The sequence below is a fragment of the Mesocricetus auratus genome, unplaced genomic scaffold, assembly GCF_017639785.1.
Source record: "Mesocricetus auratus isolate SY011 unplaced genomic scaffold, BCM_Maur_2.0 Super-Scaffold_100007, whole genome shotgun sequence".
NCBI lineage: Eukaryota > Metazoa > Chordata > Mammalia > Rodentia > Cricetidae > Mesocricetus > Mesocricetus auratus.
The window spans coordinates 89,718,222-89,740,999 of NW_024429191.1; the positions used below are offsets into that span (position 1 = coordinate 89,718,222).

General features: G+C 42.0%; 1 long non-coding RNA gene across 6 annotated transcripts in view; it reads right to left on the reverse strand.

Moving 5' to 3' along the window:
* Nucleotides 1-1,173: 1,173 nt before the first annotated feature.
* Nucleotides 1,174-22,778, reverse strand: part of LOC110340884 — an 80,921-nt gene continuing 59,316 nt past the window's right edge. For 2 of the 6 annotated variants that reach the window (XR_005878486.1, XR_005878487.1), the window contains 4 exons: nt 14,521-15,712; nt 5,371-5,621; nt 3,025-3,136; nt 1,174-1,914 (listed from right to left, as the gene is read on the reverse strand). This is a non-coding gene — a long non-coding RNA (uncharacterized LOC110340884). Of the gene's footprint in view, nt 1,915-3,024; nt 3,137-5,370; nt 7,696-13,456; nt 13,938-14,520; nt 15,713-22,778 lie in introns of those variants that run through there. The other 4 variants (XR_005878490.1, XR_005878488.1, XR_005878489.1 and 1 more) reach the window with 4 other exon arrangements.

Consider the following 22,778-nt stretch of genomic DNA (forward strand, 5'->3'; position numbering starts at 1 on the left):
GGATGGGAAGTTTATCAAGAAAAAAGTTTTCCTTGTATATTCCAAGGTATCAGCTTGAGTCTGCTGAAAGTCTGCTGGCAGATAGTGTCACAATGACAGAAGCGCATATGGGGGAGAGTCATCAGATAGGAAGACAGGGACTCACAGAGTGATCCTGGGGTCAGGCTACCAGACTTAGGGGTCACATACTCTCTATAACTCCTATTCCACTCTGCCACTATAGTCTAGAAACAGGAAGAAACAAGGTATGTTGAGTCCCTACCATCATAGTTCTTTTTCCTCCCTTCCTCAAACAGTGTGTCTTCATTACTTTTTCTTAACACCATTGTTCCCTTCCTTGCTACAACATGAAGTAAACTCCTTCCTTCTCTCCAGCAGAGTGATATTCACCACACAGACCCTGCTTCTGCCTCTGTCTCTCCTTCAAGAACCTTCTCCAACTAATGAACTCCATTTATAAGTAGAATTGTAGTGAACAAAATTTTCCCCAACTCATTACATGTGGGCAAACCAATCCAAACTCAAGGAGAGACTCCTCCCCCCCCCCAGCCCCTGACTTTTATTTTCCTCTTTTTTTGTGTATCTGGCTACTTTCTTGGTCCCTTTGGTCTCTATATTGTGGTGTGGGATTTCAGGAAAGATGCCAACTTTATTTCAAATAGTTAACCACTTATCCTAAAAATAGATTTTAGGATACGTAGGACAGCCCATTGGTGATTAACTTTGGCACTTGAAATCAGAGGAGAAAGAACCGCTGAGTACCACTGGGACATCTGCCCTGAACGCCTCTCTGCCTATTGGGTCTACCGCCATCATCATGTTGTTGTGATTAAGTGCTATCATCACCATCCTCTAAAACGTTCCCTGCCTACTTTGCATCCTCCCTTTTTTCCAGTAATGGTTAGGTTCACTTCTTAAGTGGCCCCTTTAGCTTATAGTATTAGGATTTTACCGAAATCATTCAAATCAAACTAGAACCGAGACAGGACAAGAATCCTCTTTCTAACTGATTTTTCACATGGGAGAATATGTGGGTGAGTCTAATCTCATGTTTGTTGCTGGGTTTCTTTTTCGGGGGGACACTACCAGTATGTATCATGATGGTTTTCAAATCCAGGTTTTCTGGATGAATTGAGTATTTCAAAATGTGCCCTGTGACTGATACGACAAGGATAGATTTTGCCATGGTTTTCTTTATTAAGGAATATTTTTATTAATTCGTTGAGAATTCCATACAGTGTATCTTGATTACATATATCCCCCCAACTCCTCCCACACCCACCTTCTCTATACTCCCCCCTTACTCACCCAATTTTGAATTTTCTTCCTTTTTCCTTCACTATCAAGTCCAGCTTATGTTGCACAACTACTCTTGGGTATGGGGCCTGACCTGGCCTGTGGCCAACCTACCAGCAGTCTCATCATTAAAGAAATCTGACTCCCTCTCCCAGCGTCTATCCAATGCCAAAATTTCCTCAGCTAGAGTGGGTGGAGCTTGTACATGAGTTCATATGTGCAGTTGCCATGATTTTCATGTGTGGTTTTATGTCAGCATCCTTGAAATGGATTTATTTTCTCAGTCTCACTCTCACTGGGCTGGCCCTCTCCAAGTAGGCCAGACTGCGTGGCCAGCAAGCCCCAAAGACCCACCTCTCCCTACTTCTCCGTCTCTGAGGTTACAAGCACACGCTGTTGCCCCTGGCATTGCCACATGCATTCTGGGAATCAGACTCCGGTCCTCGTGTTTGCAAAGCATGACTGAGCAGTCTCCCTCCTCTCACGGACTCCGCTGCTTCAGCATCAGCTCTGCTCTCTCTCCCTCTCCACTCCTGATGCTCTTTCTCGTGTCACATGATGTTTCTTTGCAGCTATCTTATTTCTCTCCACTCCCAGGATACAAGAACAACTGGTATCCTGTGAAATAGAAGAAAAGCCAACAGAGAAGAGAGTCAACCAAAAGGAAGGAGGAACAAAAGGGGCTTTGTAAATTTGATTTAAATTATTCCAATTCCTCGAAAAATCATTTTTAGAAGCATACTTCTCGTTTACAGGATACAATTGCATTTTTTTCATATTAGTTCTTCCATGGATACTCTCCTCTCTGTCTCTGTCTCTGTCTGTCTCCCTTTTTCCCTCTCTCCCTCCCTTCCTCTGTCCCTCTATCCCTCTCTTCCTCCCTCCTCCCTCCTTCTCCCCTTCATGTTCTTAAAGGAGTTGGTCCTGCAGAGCAGCATTGCAAACAGCTCCTGTATGAGTTCTCTTTGGCTCTTCCCTTCCCTCACTTACACATCTAACCTGGAAGGTAAGTGGAAAAGGTAAAAAGGAAATGAAGAGATGAATGAGCACATTCCCTAATTCACTTGTTCAGAACTATGTAGGAGCAGCCTGCCAAGGCATTCATTGCTGTGGCTTTCAGGCCTAAATCTACTGTACTCTGTCATCTGCGCAGGTGACCCTTGTTATAGGCTTCTCTTTGAGACAGAGGGATGAGCTCTATATGGCTCTGCAGCAGGAATGCACAGGGAACCTGCCAGAAGCGTGGGAAGCAAAGACACTCTGCCCTATAGATCTCATTTCCAGGCGCAAAACATGCAAGCAGCAACTCAGCCCCGTGACTCAGTGATTCCCAGCTGTGTGGGTGCTGATCACATGCATCCCAAAGGTGAAGCATGGGCCACAGGGCATTGAGCACTGGTCTGGAGCACATGGGAGCTAGCTCAAGCCCAGAAGAACCCCTGAGAAGGGTCCTAAACTATGCCTCTTTGGGATTTAAGAGAAGGTATGGTAGCATAAAAATGGATGGAAGGGAGTGGAATGTACAGATGAACAAGGCCCTTTTAAGTTATAAGTGAGCCCCAACCACTCTTCTGGGGCAGTATTACAGAGGTGAGAGCCCAGGGTCTACCTCTGACTTAGCTCACAGTATCACAGAGGTGAGAGCCCAGGGTCTACCCCTGACTTAGCTCCTTCTATTAGTCAGCTACTAGGCTTTGCTTCTTAATAAGGAAAGGATGAACAGCTCACCAGCTTGCTATTTGGTGATGAGCTTAAGTGATGTTTGCCATGTCCAGAACAGAACTGCAAATGAGCGTCTCTCCAGTACTCTCTTCATCCTCATGATAGGGAATCGTGTTCCCTGTTTAAAACAAATGGATATATATAGAATCAGGGAGCTATTGTGAGCTTTGATTATTATGCCATGACTCAGATTATTCATTTATATTTTTAAAGATCTGTAAATCTGTGTGTGCATGTGTGGTGTGTGTGCATGTGGTGTGTGTGTGTGTGTGTGTGCATGTGTGCGTGTGTGAGTGTGTGCATGCGTGCGTGTGTGTGTGTGTGTGTGTGTGTGTGTGTGTGTGTGTGTGTGTGTATACACCAGGTGAGTGCCCGAAGGCTAGAAGAGAATGTTAGATCTCCTAGAGCTGGAGGTACAGTCTCCATCTTATGTACATATTGGGAACCAAACTTGAATCCTCTGGAAGAGAAGGAAGATCACATAGCTGCTCAGCCACCCCTCCAGCCCCTGAGATTATTCTTACAAATACACTCTCTTATCCAAGAAGTCAAGACAAGCTCCCTAACTCTGGGTGTTTTTTTCCTCATTTGCAGCACTAACCTCCTTTATAAAGGAAAATGTTAGAGAAAATGCTTACCAATGAGACTATCATGTAATATGTACCTTGTAGATCATCTCCCCAGTCTGATTTTCTTACCCAGAAAATATGAAGCAAAGTAGCAGTTGTCGTGACAAGTAATCTCAACTTATGTCTCACATGAGGAAAGGAGAGGGGGTCATGGAGGGAGAGAATGAGGGATGGAAGAAGGGAGGGGAGAGGAGGAGAAAAGAAGAGGGAAGGGGGCAAAAAGAGGAGGAAAAAGGAAGGGAGATGGAGGGAAGATAGAAGAGAAGAAAAGGGAGAAGAGGGAAAGAGAAGAAGAGAGGGGAGGAGAGGAGAGAGACACTTTTGGAAATTATATATACATACATACATACATATACACACACACTCAAACTCAACTCAAAAGAGTCTACTTGCCCATGTCTCAGATGCCAATGTGTTCTAGGTGGCATGAGAGCTCACTATGTAAACTGGTAGTTTGAATTTTCAGATAAATACCTACAGAGAACATGGCGTCAAGCCTCAGAACAACTTTTCCCACCTGACACCTTCTCCATCTCTGACAGGTCTGGGGATGGTAGCTGTGCACTGGGAAAGTAAAGGTGATGTCTAGAAGCTCTCCCTTAGTTTCTCACAGCAGGGAGGGAAGCAGACTTAGGGGTGTGGTGTTCCCAAGGGCCTCTTTACACACACATTCTCCTTGGGGTGTCTCAGCATACCAGAGGTGTGGTTAGGTAAGTATCGCTCCACCCATGTGGTGTCTGCTGGCCAAGCCTCATCAGCCCTACACTCTCATTAAGAACATTAAGAGAAGTGTACAGTAGCAGGGCTCCTAGGGACAGATTTAGTGATGTCTCCTGTCCTCCCAGAAGATTCTGGGTGTGTCTGCTAAGATGAATCTACCCTTAATCAAACCACATTTCTTTGAGTGATTCCTTGAAAAGCTTCAAGTATTCCTCTGGCCATGGTAAATTTCTTGGGTAGGCCTAACATCTCTACAACTCAGATATAGTAGCAAAGATCTGAAAATAGCCCAGCACATTGGCAGTAGGGAAGCCTTATGCTGGGCTGTCATGGCACCTCCTAATATCACAACAGGACAGCCAGTTTCCCAAGGGCACTGCTCAGGTGGTCTCAGTATAGCCATGCAATGGAGGCATCCAAGTCTCTGAATATTATGAAATGCCTGTTAGCTGGAGAGGCATAGTAAAACTCAGAACCCAAGCCTCCCTTCCTGGAGATAAAATCACAAGCAAGACTACCTTACCCCAAATGCCAATCCAGCACCCCCAGAAAAACACCAGAAAGTCCCATATACAGCTGTGCTGAGTTACCAACACCTTTCTTTGCCTAAAGCAATATCCAAGCAGCATTAAGAATTAAAGACAGAATCTAATCAGCGAGCCAACAGTAAAGCCAGATAGATGATAGATAGATAGATAGATAGATAGATAGATAATGACTAAGATATATGATAGATGGTTGTGATAGATTGTTGATATATGTATATAAGTAGATGAATATTTATAGATAGAGGGTATATAGATAGCTAATTGATAGGTATATAGATGACTGATTTATAGATTAGACAGACAGGATAGTTTATAGTAGATAGATGGATGGTAGACAGACAGATACATCAAGCAAAGCTATGCTGACAGGTTTAGGAAGCAACCACTTTCAAACTTACTTCAAAGGGAGCAACAACCTTTGAAGCTTTCCACACACAGGTACAAGTGATACTTACCTGTCATCCTGATTCTATAAATGTTGATGTCGGATGATGGTGTGAAGGCTTGTCATCTCTACTGCCCTCCATCCTACTTGAGCTCTTGTCAACCTGTGTTCAGACACTCCCACCTCCAGAAGAGCATTTAGAGAAGTTAATGACTTTTAGGCAGTCTGAATCAAGTTAGAAAAGCTCATCAGATGAGATCATGACATGGCCTTTCAATTCCAGTCTAAGCCCAGTTCTAGTGAGACATTAGACTGAGGGACCTGAGAAGTATAAGAAGAAGAAGTCAATTCATGGGCTACATATGTGCTGTTGGTGTTCATTTCATCTCTTGGGTTGCTTATCTTCCTTTAGTAGAAGGAGGAGGATGAATGCTATATCCCTTCTGAGACATCTACAAACGCATATACAGTTTCTATTTTAGATCCACTGTTTGATCAGCCCCACAAGAAAGTGTGAAGACATCAGGAAGAAGATGTCTATACTCCAGAATATACTACAGTCTCTCCTCACAATCCTTAATTTTTGTTTCATCTATGGTGACTTCAAGAAGGTTAGGGCAATGATGCAGTCAGCCAAGTGCTTTCCACAAAATCGTGAGGATGTGAGTACAATCACACAATATATATTGAACAGTGGTGCATGTTAGCACATGCTTAGAATCCTGGCCCTTGGGGGGTTGGGTGACAGAAGACCCCTGATACTTACTAGTCAGGTCCATGGCTGAATTGGTGAGTTTCCAGCCCAGTGAAAACTTACAACTAAAAAAAAAAAGCCCAGATAAACTGTGTCCTGAGAATGATGCATGAAGTTTAGTTCCGATTCTATAAATGCATACATGCATAGCCATGCCACACAGCTGCACCTACATTTACTATGTGTTTACACACACAAAGCTAGACTATATACAATAGTAATAGATGGTCTATGATATACTTTCCAATTATAAAGTCTGATGAGCCTAGATTTGAATGACATTCAGATGGTCTGAACACAGTCCACCAACTTGCAATTATCCACTTAGCATTCCACATTGAACCTCAGAGAATATGTCTCAGAGACAGTAAGAATCCTGACTCAGTGTTGTTTATCTAGGGTTAAATGCCTGACATCGATTCCTGTAAATCACTGAACTCATTTAATAATCCTAAATAACCAGCTTCAGTTGATGGAAATTGGCACTCTCAGAGGGTGGCTCTATTGTCTGCTCCAGCAACCAGTGACTTCTACTCCTTTCCTGAACCTTCCTTTACCCAGTTTTGTAGATAAGGCCTCTGCTGCGGAATTCACAACCAGAGAAGGCTCATCTATGCAGATAACCATTAACTGTGTTGAACTCTGCCAAATACAGTGTCACTTATCCACGGGATGATATCCAAGGAATACTTGTGCATAGAAAAAAATAAATCTGTCTCATTGAGATTATTTATATCCTTATTCAAATACCATCAATCCAGACAAAATCCCACCACAGAGAGGGGAATATGTGGACATGAAGCCCCACCCCTAGCGGAGGAGCTGTAGGCAGTTGATAGCTTCTGAGAGACAGAAGTCTGTTTCCTTGGAGGGTGTGGCCCTTTGTCATCCTACCACGCTCCAATGGATGGCCACGCCTTCAAGAGCATATGGGCAACACAAATTGGGCTTGACAGGTTTAAAAGAATTGAGGCCACAATGTCGGGTGAGTAGAATCTGAGGGGAGCTAGTTGGGGGTTGATATGATCGAAATACATTGCATGAACTTTTCAGAGAATTAACTTTCAAAATCTTACATTAAGTAACATACGTCAAGCACTTATTGTGTTTAGAAATGTTCAGATATTCTCCTGACAGCACTTCATTATGTAACCTAGTTCTATCTGTCTTATATTCCCCCAAAGTAGAGCAAGCCAAAGGCGATCTTCCTCCCTCACGGAACACTCTATATCCTTACAAATGCAGGGAGCTGTCCATCAAGTCTCCCTTGCCACCACCACCACCAATGGTCAAGGGTTGATAAATCATGTATTTCCACATTGAGACTAAGATTGACAACTGCTGAGAGTATCTACCAAAGGGTGTGTCATAGCCAAAGGCAGAGACAGTCCTGCAGGAATCCTGTTCCCAGGCTTGGGGACTTGAAACGCCACTGGAATTTGCCCAAATGCCAGAGTCAACAAAGGTCTCAGTGAGAAGCTCAGGACTTCCCTCAGACTGGCCAACCCACCTGCTCTAAGAAGCACTTGTATCCTGGGAGCAGAGAGAAAGATGCAGGGCATGTCAATCAAGCCATGGTAAAAGCGTTCTGCCTGCTAGCAGACTCTGCCACCTCCAAAGGCAATGCACTTACATGGTTTCTCTCACCTTTTATTTTGAAGGTGGGGAAAACCTGCCCCTCTCATCTGTAGCAGGCTTGGAAGCGTTGCTCTTATCATCTGCCTTCCTCATTGGAGAATGTTGTTGGTATGGCATCTTGCTCACTTTGTACTTGACAGTCAGTGTTTAGGGAAGTGCATGAATCCCAAAATGAACCACCAGAAACAACTTGTAGGCAAGTTTTAATACAGAAAAGAAATGCTTAATTTGGTATGTTATGCAGTTTTAACAGATGAGATATGTGTTCTTTAGCTGGAATGAGATGCAGACACAGGTCAGACAGAGGACTATTGGAGATGTAGTCTTCTAGATTTTTCTGAGTAGAGCTACAGTGTGACCATGCTATTTAGCTCAGCGGAAACTCCCACTGCCCCTGTAGAGGATAGGGCTGAACAGAACCAATTACATTTTAATAATCTGTAGCTGTTTTATAATATCAAAATCTAAATCACACAATGGGGAAAGTTTTGGTGATATATACATGCGCACATAGGGATGGGATGTTCATATAAGGATATGAGAGATCATTAATATTAGAAAGGGAAAGGACATTAAAAATAAACAAATGAGAGTTAGGTGTGGTGGCACATGCCTTTCATCCCAGCACTTGAAAGACAGGGGCAAGTAGATAGCCATGAACCCCAGGCCAGCATGGACTACAGAGTGAGACTGTGTCTCAAAGCATAATGAAGAAATTTGTAGTCAGACTTTTTTGGTCAGGATCATCAGCTCCCCAGTAATGATATGGAGACTTATAATTAATTATGAAAGCTCGGCTGATACCTCAGGCTTGTTTCTAGCTACCTTTTACAACTTAATTTAATCCATATCTTTTCATCTATGTTCTTTACATGACTCAGTTTCCTTTGTACTGTCCATACTGCTTCCGCAGAGTCTCCTGGCTTCTTCTTCCCAGTGTTCTCTGTGCCTGGAAATCTTGCCTAGCTATTGACTGTTCAGCTTTTTATTAAGCCAATCAGAGTGACACAATGTCACAGTGCACAAAAAAAAGATTATTTCAGAACAGAAGAAAGAGAGGAGAGAGAGAAATAGAAAGGTGGGAAAATGGCCCAGTGATGAAAAGAGCTTGCTGCTCTTACAGAGGACCAGAGTTCAGTGCCCAGCATCCTTTATCAAGAGAGTCACAACTGCCTGTAACTCCAGTCCCAAGGAATCTGACATCATCTTCTGCATTCTGTGGGTACTCACACACGTGAGCACAGAGACACACAGTCATTGGTGCATACACATAAAAAGAAAACAAGCATGTATGCAAGCTATTCAACTTGGATAGTCTTAACACACAGGAGGCACTTGTAATTGAACTTTAAAGTCTCTGTAGTAAAAATAAAGGAAAATTCTCTGCTGAAGCTGATACCTAGTGGGAAATTGAGAGCTAGCTAGCACATGTAAACCAACCTTGTTCTCACCATAGGGTGATGCTTCATTGGACAAGGTAAAACAGAGAGGGAAATTGATTATTTTAGTGAAATAATGTAGTAAAATCAAATTTACTTTTTTTTTGTTTTTTGAGACAGGGTTTCTCTGTATTGTAGACCAGGCTGGCCTCGAACTCACAGAGATCCACCTGCCTCTGCCTCCCGAGTACTGGAATTAAAGGCATGCGCCACCAGCGCCCAGCTAAAATCAAATTTACAATGTGTGAACTGTGTACCTTCTACCTGTGGTTACCACAAACAGCCTGGTGAGTCTGAAATATGTTTGTATTTTCTATTTTAAATTTGAATATTTTTATTAAGAATGTTCCAAAATTCTATTTTAAATCCTCTTCTCTAACATTTGTGTTTCGTAAAACTCAGTGCCAATTGGGGATGCTGTGTGCCTTCTAAAAGCATAGAGCAAGCCAGGCCTGAGAGGGGAAGCTGGCTGTATGCATCACTACCAGGGATGCTACACCATCTAGTATTATTGCCTGTAACAAGCCTGTCTTCACAATGTACACAAGAGATAGCTAATTCAAGACTCTCTGCTTCTGCACACTCATGCTAGGAAAATGCTTCCACACCCTCAGTTATCAACTGTCAACTGGATCCTATTGGTTGATAACTCCCCAAAATACTTTATTTTGTCTTTGTATCCCTGCAGAATTATGATGAGTATCTGGCAAACATCTCCACTCAGGTGCCTGAAATTCTCTCAAACGCAATCATCTCTAAAGCCATAATGAGGGCTGCATTCATCACAGAAAGGGGAAATGGAGCCTGTGACATAGAGCAAGATAGTCTGCTATTATGATAGCTTCCAAACACTTATGTCCCCTATTTTCAACATTTGTACTTTTAAGAAACTTTTACAGATTGTAATCACACTATTTACTCTCTCCCAACTCTCCCTATACCCTTCAAAATTTATCTTAATCCCTCCTACCCATGTTATTATTTTAACAATCTTTTGCATAAGATTTTTATTATTAGTCTGTATGCATGTCTGTGTCTGTGTCTCTGTGTCTGTCTGTCTGTCTGTCTGTCTGTCTGTCTCTCTCTCTCTCTCTCTCTCTCTCTCTCTCTGTGTGTGTGTGTGTGTGTGTGTGTGTGTGTGTGTGTGTAGATGACCATGGAGATCAGAACATTGTGTTAGATCCCCTAGAGCTAGAGGACTGAATACTAGTCTTCCTCAGGAGCAGCAAGTGCTTTTGACCACTGAGCAATCTCTCCATACCTTGTTTTAACAATCTTAGTTCATTCTGACCATAGAGCTTTGTTCTTTATGTTTATTCCTTCTAGGTGTTTCTCTCATCTTTGCATATCAAAGTTCTAGTAACCATACATGTCTCAGCTCAGCCTCCAAGAAGATTCTCCTAAAGGACTCCTCTTTGACCCATTTTGATTTTCAATTACTTATTTATTAACATCTAGACTTAAAATTCCTATGGATTTAAAAAGGGTTGTATCATCCCTGTGATAGCATCAACTTTACCTGTGGCAATATTTGGCATGCAGTAGGTATCTGCTAAATGCTTGTTGAATAAATGAATAAGAAATAAATCTGCCAACCACCATTCTCCATAGAACTGTTCTTAGCATATTTTATATTCCTACAAAAAGGGTACTACTGAAGTCCACCATACATACCTTGTTCCAACTTAACTCTATCATTGAATTAGCCACAAAAATTATCTTCCAACATATTTCTCAATCTAATTCTTCTTGGCTCCAATACCTTGCTCTAGTGGAAGGATCTCTCTTTGTACACCGTTTTCCTCCTCCTAATGATTTTAAGTTTCACCCCTGACCATTAATTCTTTCCAGTTGGCCACCTAGGTGTTGTTGAAGCCTGGGTGTGATCATCTCACTGTCCTTCCCAACAACACTTCAGTAGCTGCTCATGGTCTGAGGATCCCATGTAAATTCTTTATCATGTCCTACAATGTCTTTTCTATTTTCTAAGCCAGGGTCATCTTCACAATCCACCTTCTTCTCCTGCAACCTCTTGCCTGTTAACCCCAGGCACATAACACCTGCCATCACTGCCTGGTTGCCTCTAAACAGGTGATTCTCCTGTCTTCCTAAAGAATCCTTTACACATGCATGACCTGCTGAATGGCAGACAAATTGCTACTAGCTGGTTAAAACTGGTTCAAGGACTTGCAAACTTCTCTAGATACACATAAATATAGCTTATCCAATCTCCCTTGCATTAGTTACTATTTTCATCGCTGCTGCAAAGCCGAATGGAGGAAGGAAGAATTTATTTTGGTTCCCACTTTGAGAGTACAGTCCATCAAGGTAGCAGAGTCACGACTACAGAAGCATGAGGGAGCTGCTCACACTGCGCCCATGGTCAGGAAGCAGAAAGCTGAGCACTGGTGCTCAGTCCCCTTTTGTCTTTTACTCTGTCCAGGATCCCAGCCCGAGAATGGTGCCACCCACATTTAAAGTTGGCCTTCTCACCGCAACGGATCTAATCTGGAAACTTCATCATAGGTGTGCCCGGTGGTTTTATTTTCTGAGTCTAGATACTGTCAAATTGACAGTCCCAATCATCACACTCCTCCATTATATGATTTGTTCCTTGCTACCATATTGATATTTCTCATTTCTATTTTCCCTTATTAGATTATCATGTCTTAAAGAGGCTCTCTCCTTCAAGTTTGTGTGTTCAGCAACTACCCTAAGAGCTAACCCCTCTCAGGTGCTCGGGAATTTAAGTTCCTAATGAATTAAGAGGTAGATGGGTCTCAAGATAGGGCAGATACATACATGGACACAATGAAGGCAGTTCTAAAAGGCAAGTTCATAGTCCAAGTAGCTATTTAAAAAAACAGAGATACCCCACATTAATAACTTAACAATACAGTTGGAAGCTGTAGAAAAAAATCAATAATACCTCAAATGAGTAAATAGGAAAAAATACTCAAACTCGGGGCTAAAAATCAACATAATAAAACAAAAAATTACAAGACTCAATGAAATGAACAGCTGTTTCTTTGAGGAAATCAACATAATTTACAACCTTTAGCAAAATTAGCCAAAAGGCAGAGAAAAGTCTAAAATTATCACAATTAGAGATGAAAAAAGAAGATATTACAGTAGACACTGAGGGAATTCAGAGAATCAAATACATTAAGAATTTATAGCCCACCGAATTGGAAAATGTAATGAAATGATGAATTTATTGTTATATACAGTCTACCAAAGTTAAATCAAAATCAAATAAGCAATTTAAACAGACCTATAACCCCTACTGAAATAGAAGCAGAAACAGTATTCAAAATCTTCACCCCACCTCACCCCCAAATACTAAGGCCAGATGGATTCAGCACAGAATTCCTATGCCTCTCAATTTGTTTAACAAAATAAAAACTGAAGGAACATTTATACATTACTCTGATACCAAAATCATAAAATCCCAACCAAAAAAAAAGAAAATTATAGGTCATCATCCCTATGAACATAGATGTGAATTTTCTCAATAAAATACTTGCTAACTGAATTCTAGAACACATAGCAAGATTATCTACCATCATCAAGTTGATTTTATCCCACAATTGCAGGGATGGTTCAACATATATAAATAAGTAAGCAAAATCTACCATATAAACATAATAAAAGACAAAAACCACATGATCATCTCATTAGATGCAGAAAAAGCCTTTGACGAAATCCAAAATTTCTCCATGAAAAAAGTCCTGGAGAGACTATGAATACAAGGAACATATCTCAACAATAAAGGCAATTTACAGCAAGCCAACAGCTAACATCATCCTAAACAAAGAGAAATACTAAGCATTTCCCCTAAAATCAGGAATAAGACAAGGGTGTCTGCTCTCTCCATACTTATTAAAAACAGTATTCAGTCTTAGCTATAACAATAGCACAACGGAAGGAGATCAAGAGGGTACAAATAAAAAAGGAAGAAGTCAAAGTATCCTTATTTGTAGATGATTTGATTTTATACATAAAATGACCCTAAATATTCAACCAGGAAACTCCTATAACTGATAAACACTTACAGCAAAGTAGCATAACACTTGATTAACACACACAAGTCAGTACCCTTCCTACACACAAATGGCAAGCATACTAATAAAGAAATAAGACAAATAATACCATTTACAACAGTCTCTAAAACATGTCGTTTTGTGATAACTCTAACTGGGCAAACAAAAGGTTTGTATGATAATAAAATCTTTAAAGACATTTGTCTTAGTTGGGGTTTTATTGCTGCTATGAAATACCATAGCCAAAAAGCAAGTTGAGGAAGAAAGGGATATTTGGCTTACATTTCCACATTGTAGTCCATCACTGAAGGAAGCCAGGACACAAATTCAAACACTGGAGGCACGAGCTGATGCAGGGACCACGGAGGGGTGCAACTTATAGCTTACTCAGTCTGCTTTCTTACACAACCTAGGACCATCAGTACAGGGCTAGCATCACCCACCATGGGCCAGGTTCTTTCCCATCTATCACAAATTAAGAAAATGGCCTGCAGCTGGATCTAATGGAAGTATATCCTCTATTGAGGGTCTCTCCTTTCAGATGACTCCAGCTTGTATCAAGTTGACGTAAAACTAGCCAGGATAATTAGACCCCTTGCCAATTTGACCGACAAACATATCACTGTTAAGCCATAATCTTTGATTTCTTGTTCATTCCCAAGATCACACATTGACATCAACGTCGCGATATAAAACATTTTATAAGCTTCGAATCCCAGACTGATGGCTGAGAGGCCAACAGGGGACAGATCCAGACTCCATGAATGTAGTGCCAGTGAAGAGGCCACAGAAATCACTGGGGCCTTGGGTAGTAGATCAGTGTTTACCATGGTGTATGAATGATCTTTGGGAGCCCATTCCAAATAGAGGGATGCTCTCTTAGACTGGGGAAGGGCCTAGGTCCTGCCCTGGATGAAATGACAGACTTTGGAGATCCCCCCAAGGAGGGCCTCACCCTCCCTGGGGAATGCTGTGGGAATGGGATAAGGGGCTGGGGGGCTGCTGGATGGACAAGGAAAGAGGGTGGGAGAGGGAGCTGGGATTGACATGTGAAGCATTAATGTTTCTAATTTAAATAAAAATATATATTGAGGAGAAAAAAAGTCCCGCATTCTTCAAAAATTCAGACACTTTAAAATTCAGTATCTTTAAAAATCCAAAGACTCTTTTAAAACCAAAAATCTCTTTTCAAATGCACTCTCTCACGTGTGAGTTCCAGCAAAATAAAAAAAAAATAAGTTGAATGTTTCAAAGGAGATGGGGGGGGCGGTAACCAGGGCACAGTCACAATGTAAACACACCAAAACCAAACTCCAAATAGTGTAAATAGCTCAATGTCCGGTTACCTGGGATTCGCCCCCAGTGTTCTGGGCTCCTCCAAGGGGGCATTGGTCCCTTCTCCAGCTCTGCCCTCTGCAGCACACACAGTCTGTCTTCTAGGCTCCACTCCACTACTGCTGCTGTTCTCGGTCACTCCATGGTAGTGGCATCCCCAAAGATGCAAGGGTCTTTTGTAGCAACTGGACTTCTATTTCATCAAAAGCCTCCCCTGGTCTTTCTTCAGGTACTCCAGCCCTGCCACACAATGCCAAGCCCAGCTGCTCTCCATGACCTTTTCATGCCTTCACAACCGGTGCCACCTGGGTGAGCCTTAACACTACCAAGTTTGGCTGCCAGCATGAGGTATTGCATTCGCCACTTCTGGACTACAGCTTCTGTGTGCTGACCCTGAGCAAAACTTCCCAAAAGACTTCACCTCAGTGGTGCTGGTCTCTTCTTAATCACAGCTGATTCTTCAGCCCCAGCTGACCAGTGTCCATTGTCCCAGAAAAGCAAAGGTTTAACTTTAGTGTTTCTGGTCTCTTGTTAATCACAGCCAATTCTTCAACTCCAGCTAACCAGACACCACAGATTCTTCACACAAAAGACTTAGTGGAGTCTTTGCTTCCCTCTGAAACTTCACAAGTCTGGCCTCCATCATCTTCACTATTCTCAACATTCTTATCTTCCAAGGTCCTAAAGAATAGCTCACTGAGCTCTCAACAGTCAATGGATTTTATAGCCCAAAGTTCCAAAGTCCTTCCACAATCCTCCCCAGCGTAATATGGTCAGGTCCATCACAGCAGTACCCCAGTATCCTGGTACCAGCTTGTCTTAGTCAGGGTTACTATTGCTGCTATGAAACACCATAACCAAAAAGCAAGTTTGGGAGGAAGAGTTTATTTGCCTTTTGCTTCCACAATTGTAAGGCCCTCTTTGAAGGAAGCCAGGTCAGGAACTCAAACATGGCAGGAACCTGAAGGCAGAAGCTGATGCAGAGACCATAGAGGGGTGCTGCTTACTGGTTTGCTCTACATAGCTTGCTCAGCCTGCCTTCTTATAGAACCCAGGACCACCAGCCCAGGGATAGCACCACCCACAATGGGCTAGGAAAATATTCTACAGCTGGATCTTATGGAGGCATCTCCTCAGGTGAGGTCCCTCCTTTCAGGTGACTCTCGCTTGTGTCAAGCTGACAAAAAGTTATCCATGAAAACACTGAAGAAAAAAATGAAGAAGATATCATAAGATGGAAAGATTGCCTATGCTCATGGATCAGTAAGATTATTATGAAAAATGGCCATTCAATCAAAAGAAAGCTACAGATCTAATACAATTCCCATTAAAATTCCAAGACAAATCTTCACAAATAAAAAAAAACTTCGTATGGAAACACTCAGAGGGAGAATAGTTATAACAATCCTGTATAATAAAAGAACTGCTGGAGGTATCGCCATCTCAGATTTCAAGTTTATTACAAAGTCATAGCAATAAAACAACAGTATCACATTGACGTAAAAGCGCACACATTAATCAGTGCAACAGAACTGAAGAACAGGACATAATTCAGCACACCTATGGACACCTGATTCTTGCCAAAGAAGCAAAAAATTACACAAAGAATCAACAGTCTGGTCAAACTGAATGACTGGATTTAGAAGAATGACAGTAGATTAACATCTACCACCCTGTACAAAACTCAACACTAACTGGATTAAGACCTCAGCATTAGACCAAATACCATGATTTGATAGAAGAAAAAGTAGGAAATAGTCTTGAACTCATTGGTGCAGGAAGGGGCTTTCTGAATAGGATACCAAAAAACATTGGTTTTAAGACCAACAGTTAATAAATGGGACCTCATCATAATAAAATAGTCTGTATAGTAACGGACACCATCATTCAAGCAAAGTGGCAGCCTATGGAATAGGAAAAATCTTTGCCAATTGTGTGTGTGTGTGTGTGTGTGGTTGTACTTGGAAGAAGAATATGTAAAGAACAAAAACACTGAACATCAGTAAAATAAGCAATCCTATTGTAAAAATGGCTATAGAGTCAGGTGTTGGTGGCGCACGCCTTTAATCCCAGAAATTGGGAGGCAGAGGATGGTGGATCTCTATGAGTTCAAGGCCAGCTTGATCTACAGAGTGAGTTCCAGGACAGACTTCAAAACAATACAGAGAAACCCTGTCTCGAAAATCAAGAAAAAAAATGGGTATAGAACTAAATAGACCTCTCAAAAGACGAAACTCAAATAGCTGAGAAACACTTAAAAATTGTTCAGCATCACTAGCTATCAGATAAATGTGATCAAAACTACTCTGAGATTTTATCTTATGCCAGTCGGAATGATCACATTCAATATGAAAACAAAATGACAACACATGCTGGCATGGACGCAGGGAAAGGGAAATATTTATTCATTGCTGGAGAGAATGAACTGCCATAGCCCTCATGGACATAAGTGTGGAGGTTCCTAAAAAAGCTGAAAACTGACACAGTACAAGACCCAGATCACCACTTTTGTACATGTGTGTGTACTCAAGGGATTCCACGTTTTACTACAGAGACACTTGCTCATCTGTGCTCATTGCTTCTCTATTCATAATAGCCAGAGATTGAAAACAACCTAAATGTCCTTCAGCCAATAAATAATTAGTGAAAATATGGCACATTTACACATGGAACACTGTTTAGATGTTAAGAAGCATGATAATAAACTATGAAAATTGCAGACTGGAGGGCTGACTCAGTGGTAAAGATCTCTAACCGCTCTTCCAGAGGACCCGAGTTCAATTTCCAGCATCCATACGGCAGCTCAGGACTGTCTGTAGTTCCAGTTCCAGGGCATCTGACACCCATGGCAAAACACCAATGCACATTAAACAATTATGAAATTTGCTGGTAAGTGGATGGAGCTGAATGAGGTAACTCAGGCCCAAAGGGACAAACATGTCATGTTTTCTTACACGTAGATGTTAGCTTTTAAACTTTAGACATGTGCGTTCCAATTAGGATAACTACAGAGGTCGCTGGTAAGGGACTGGTGGGCAAGAGGGCTCTCCCAAGGAAGGAGAAACCCAATGCAGTGTTATAAAGAGATAAAGGAGAAACTGGACTAGGAGGAATAAATGGGAGGGTGGAGGACGGCACAAGTGAAGGAAGGAAAACAGGAAAAAACAAATAACACTAGAAACCTTTTGAAAAGCCATATGAAAATTCACCATTAGAGAAACTTTCTAAAATATATGCATATGTGAAAGGAATTTTAACTCCATTAAATGCGTTCACTGTTGTACCACAAATAATAAAAGCTCAGAGTCAGATATTGGGGTTCAAACTGAAGATCAGAAAAACAAAGCAGCCAACCACTAGAGAGTTCTTAACTCTACCAAGACTCAGACCAAAAGGGGAGATCCTGCCCTCAGCATGACTGAAAACTGATTGACTCCTGTCTCCTCACATCTTATTTTCCTCCCTAGTGCTGGTATTAAAGGGGTGTACCACCACTGCCTGGTCTCTATGGCTAACTAGTGTGGTTGCTGGGATTAAAAGTGTGTGTACCATCATTGCCTGGCCTATATGACTGGCTGGTGTGACTAGCTTTGCACTCTGATCTTCAGGCAAGTTTTATGTTAGATCTCAAACAAAATATCGCCACACACTGTATAATGGGAGAGAGAATGACCCAATTAGACATATTATGCAACCAAGTAAACCCCCCCTGCCCAGTGCCAATAATGGTATAACTCTTGCTGAGCTGGGGGCAAAGGGGTCTCAAAGAGCTCCCCAAACATCATAGACAACTGCCAAGGTTATTGGTTGAACTCCACAACCTGATGGTAAGGCCCTATTGATGAAGGCACTACTTATATCAAACAGTTGAGCTGGTACCTAGACAGATGTTTCCCTCCCACTGACTAGCACTCACAGTACTGGAAAGCACACTGCACGCCACCCAAGAAGAAAAGCAGCCATTGGTATCACTCAGCTACAAACCCTGTGACTTCTAACAGCAAGCTGCCTGCAAGTTACACTGGTACAACAGTGCCACAAAAGCTAAGGGAGTAACCAACCAGGTTTTCAATCGGGATTTAAGACGGGATGCATGAGACAGAACCCACACCCTGCACCACTGACACGGCTAAGAACCGATTATGATTCTGCTAAAAAAAAAGAGTATAGCAACAAAGTGATGCCCAATAACATATAACTACACCCATAGATCTGTGCCTTTCTCAGTCCTCATGAGAGAAGTTTCTGGCAATAAATGGCAATTAACACAGAAACCCACAAAGAGACGCGGTGCAGATGGGAAGAGACTTTGGAGCATTCAACCCTAAGTAAGATGTCTGTATGGAAGCCCTCCCTTCAAGGATGAGGGATCTACATGGAAGAGAAGGAGGAAAGGGTGTAAGAGCCAGATGTGGCCCTTCTTACAATGAAACAGCATCTTCCAGACACAGCAGAGCTGACACACAAATGAACTCTCACAGATGCTGTGACAGCATGGACAAGACATGCATAGGCTCAAACCAGACAAGATCCTAGCACTGGGAAGAGAAAGTGAGCATAAAATCCCACCCCTAACTAAGAAGCTATTTGCAATCAGCACCTCCTGGGAAAGGAATTCTTTTTTCTCCAGCGAAGTGTCACTGAGCCTATCAGCCATGCACTAGGGAACACGCCTCATGCTCAGAAGCAGCTGAACAACACAAAGTGGACTCCGTGTTTTCTGTGTGTGCTTTTGGTTTTGTTTTGGTACTTTTTATCCTACTGGCTTTGGGGGTGCTTATTTGTTTTTATTTTTGTCCTTTTTTATTTCTGAGAGAGAAATATGAAGTTGGGCAGATAGGGAGGTGTGGATAATGTGGGAGGAGCTGAGAGATGAGAAAGAACTTGATTAAAATACATTGTAGGAAAAAAATCTAAATAAATCTAGGACAGATAGTATGTTGTGGTGAGGGCTAATCAATAAGAATCCTGTGGCATCTCCTGCAGGCATACTGGCTTCTGACTAGGAGGCATCACTCAAACACTGAAGTGATGACAATTCTTGTAAGAGCCAAGAATCGTTGCAGAATGTGGTCAAAGGAGGCATACCCACATGCTGAAGACCATGAGTGCTCCCAGCTTTAAAGAAAGACTTGAATGTGCTCAGGTTCCCTAAGACTACATAGCCCACTTGCTTTTTTTTTCTTTAACACAAAGAGGAGACTTTTACTTTGAGCCCTGTTGCTTAGAATTTATCACTGTCTTCTGTAAAAGATGATAAATCTGGACAGAGGGGGCTTGTTGGGGGTCACTATTAGCAGTGCTAGTTGGAGGGTTCATTTTCTGAAAACAAGATTTATTTTGATAATTAATATGTGTGTCTCTGTTGGGGTATGTGCACACGAGTGCAGTTGTCTACAGAGATCAGAGAAGGCGTTGAAGCTCCTGGAACTGGACTTACAGGTGGTTGTGAGTCACCCAATATGGGTACTAGAAACCTAACTCCAGTCCTCTGCAAGAGCAGCTTGTTTTCCTAATTACTGAGCCATCTCTCCAGCCCCTGAAATTTTGGAGTTAGGGGAGATTTACGAAGTAAGCTCCCTGCTCACTGGGATGCTTTCCTGGGGTCACTTCTCAACAGCGGCAGTCCACAGAAAAGAACTCAAAGTTTGTGCCTGGTCCTTCTCAATGCAGGAAGCAGAGATCAAAGCTCAGGGGCACTATCCTGGTTTACTTTCTACTCTTACGACAAAGCATTCTGACCAAAAGCAACCTGGGGACAGGGAGATTCATTTGGCTCTCACTTCCATGTCACAGTCCGTCATTGAGAGAAGCCAGGGAAGAGCCTCAAGAAGAAATCGGTAGAAGGAACTGAGCATGGGGCAACGGAAGAACACTGCTTACCAGCCTAATTTCCATGGCTTTTGTACACTCAAGACCATTTGTCCAGTGGTTCCACAAGTGCCCTCCCATGTCTATCATTAGTAAAGAAAACGCCCCCTAAAGATTTGCCCACAAGCTAATCTGATGGAGGCCATTCCTCACTTGAAGTTCCCTCTTCCCAGGTGAATCTAGCTTGTGTCAGGTTGACAAAAGTAACCTTCACAAGCACCAATGCAAATAGGGGTTTCATGAAAGGACATGGAAAAGGATAGAAGCCATGGGTTGGGCAAATGAGAAAAGCCAGGTGTACTCCCTATGACTTTGATGGGGAGGGAAAACCATTGAGTCTAAGAATGGAATGGAAACTTGAGACGGAAGAAGGCTGGGAGACATTGGGCCTTTGTCCCCGTAGAAGAGAAAGATACTGCTAACATCCTAAGCCTGCAACTAAACACCAAAGAAGCAACTACTTAAGAATAAGATGCAATGCCCAGCTCAAGATCAACCAACTGTGTCCCGTTGCCTGACCATCTGTTTTTATAAATCATATTTCGCTGGTTCCCAAGTATGCCTATTTGCTTATAGATATCTATGGCTGTTGTCATGTTACAGTGAAAGAAGTGACTAGTTCAACACAGGAAAATCCATCCAGAGGCCTACAATATTGACCACTGTGCCCTTGAAGAACAATTGGGAAAACCATGCCCTAAAGTAAACAATACTCCAGGGTTTCACAACTGAACCTAAAACAGAAGTTTAATGGGCTCAAAGAGAATAAAGGGCATGTTCTGTTTCCCAGGATATAACCTCCTCTAAGGAAACACGGTCTACCTTGGACACCTTACCATTGTTATCATGCTATTGACCAGGCAATCAGAAAACACTGAACATGTACAAGCATGAAGGCACATGCTTATAAAACTAACTAGCACTCAGGGGGTGAGGCAGGAGGATCACAGTTTATGGCTAACCTGGACTACATAGACAGCCTGTCTTGGATAAGCAAAAACAGTAAAAATTCACAGAAGAAGGAAAATAGAAGCCATAATTGGTCACAGGAGGAAACAGCCACAGTAAACAAGCCCAGGATCTCCCATGTGAAGGAAATTGTGAGCATGAGCTTTAAGGGAGGTTTACAGTTGTTTCAGTTTGTCAGGATCTTGGAAGAATATGAGGGTTTTAAAGAACAAACAGTTACCACAATGTTGTCAGGGAAACAGAAGTCACGATAAACAACCAGGATTCCAGAGTTGAAAAAAAATATCATGCAGAACTGGAGGGTTGTAATGTAGTAGCAGATTGGATTAGGAAGAGGGGAGGGCAGGGAAAGAGGAAAGAGGAGAGAGAGAGAGACTTTAGACAAAGATGAGTAAGATCCAAACTGAAGAACTAAGGAAACAAAAGAAGACCATTAAGAAAAGCAAGCAGGAGATTGGACAGATGACTCAGTTGTCAACAGTATGTACTGCTCTTGCAGCAGAAGACCGGGGTTCAGTTCCCAGCACCCACAAAATACCTGTAACTTGTAGGGATTCACGCAGTCTCTTCTGGCCTCCACAGGCACTGTGTACATATGTTATACTTTACATACATGCAGGCAAACTTTAACACATATAAACTATAAATAAATAAATCCTTTAGAAAAGAAAAGAAAAACAGAACCTTAGTGACTTATGGAAAAACCTCAAGGAAATCGAAATGATACCTTGAAAGGACAACACAGCACAGGAATCATGAAAAAATAATGAAGAAAGCATGCACAAAGTCCTGATGTGGCTGCACACACCAGTCATTCCAGCCTTTGAAAGGTGGAACCAGGAGGATCAGAAGTTCAAGTCCAGCTTTGGCTACATTGCTAGTTCAAAGACATCCTGGACTACACAAGAATCCATCTCAAAAAAAATGTTCAAGTATTTTTCCAACTTGATGAAAAGTATTCATCTAGGTATTGAGGAAGATGAAAAAAACAAGATAACTACAATCCATAACAAATTTTGTCATAAACCAGACTAGTGAAGAAAACTGACAACTGACCAAGTACCTATAATGAAATTATTATAGATATGATCGATGCTTGCAGGATAAACAGATAAGGGAAATAATGACCAGACAGATATCCCCATTTAAGTATTTCCAGTGTCTAAATTAAGTGCAAGCTTGGCGTGAACAGTCCTTGAGTCATCTCCAACAGTGGCAGCCAACAAATGAAAACAAAAAGACAGAAGCTACATGAAACCCCTTAATGGGATTTGCCCAGAAAACTTGGCATTTCAGAAAACAACCGAGTCAAGGGCTTCTGCACTCCATTCCAACAGACCAAAACCAGTATCTCTCAGACATATCATATGAACGATAACGTCTTTGCCATTCTTTAGCCTTAATTTAATTGTAAAGAAATGTGGGATCG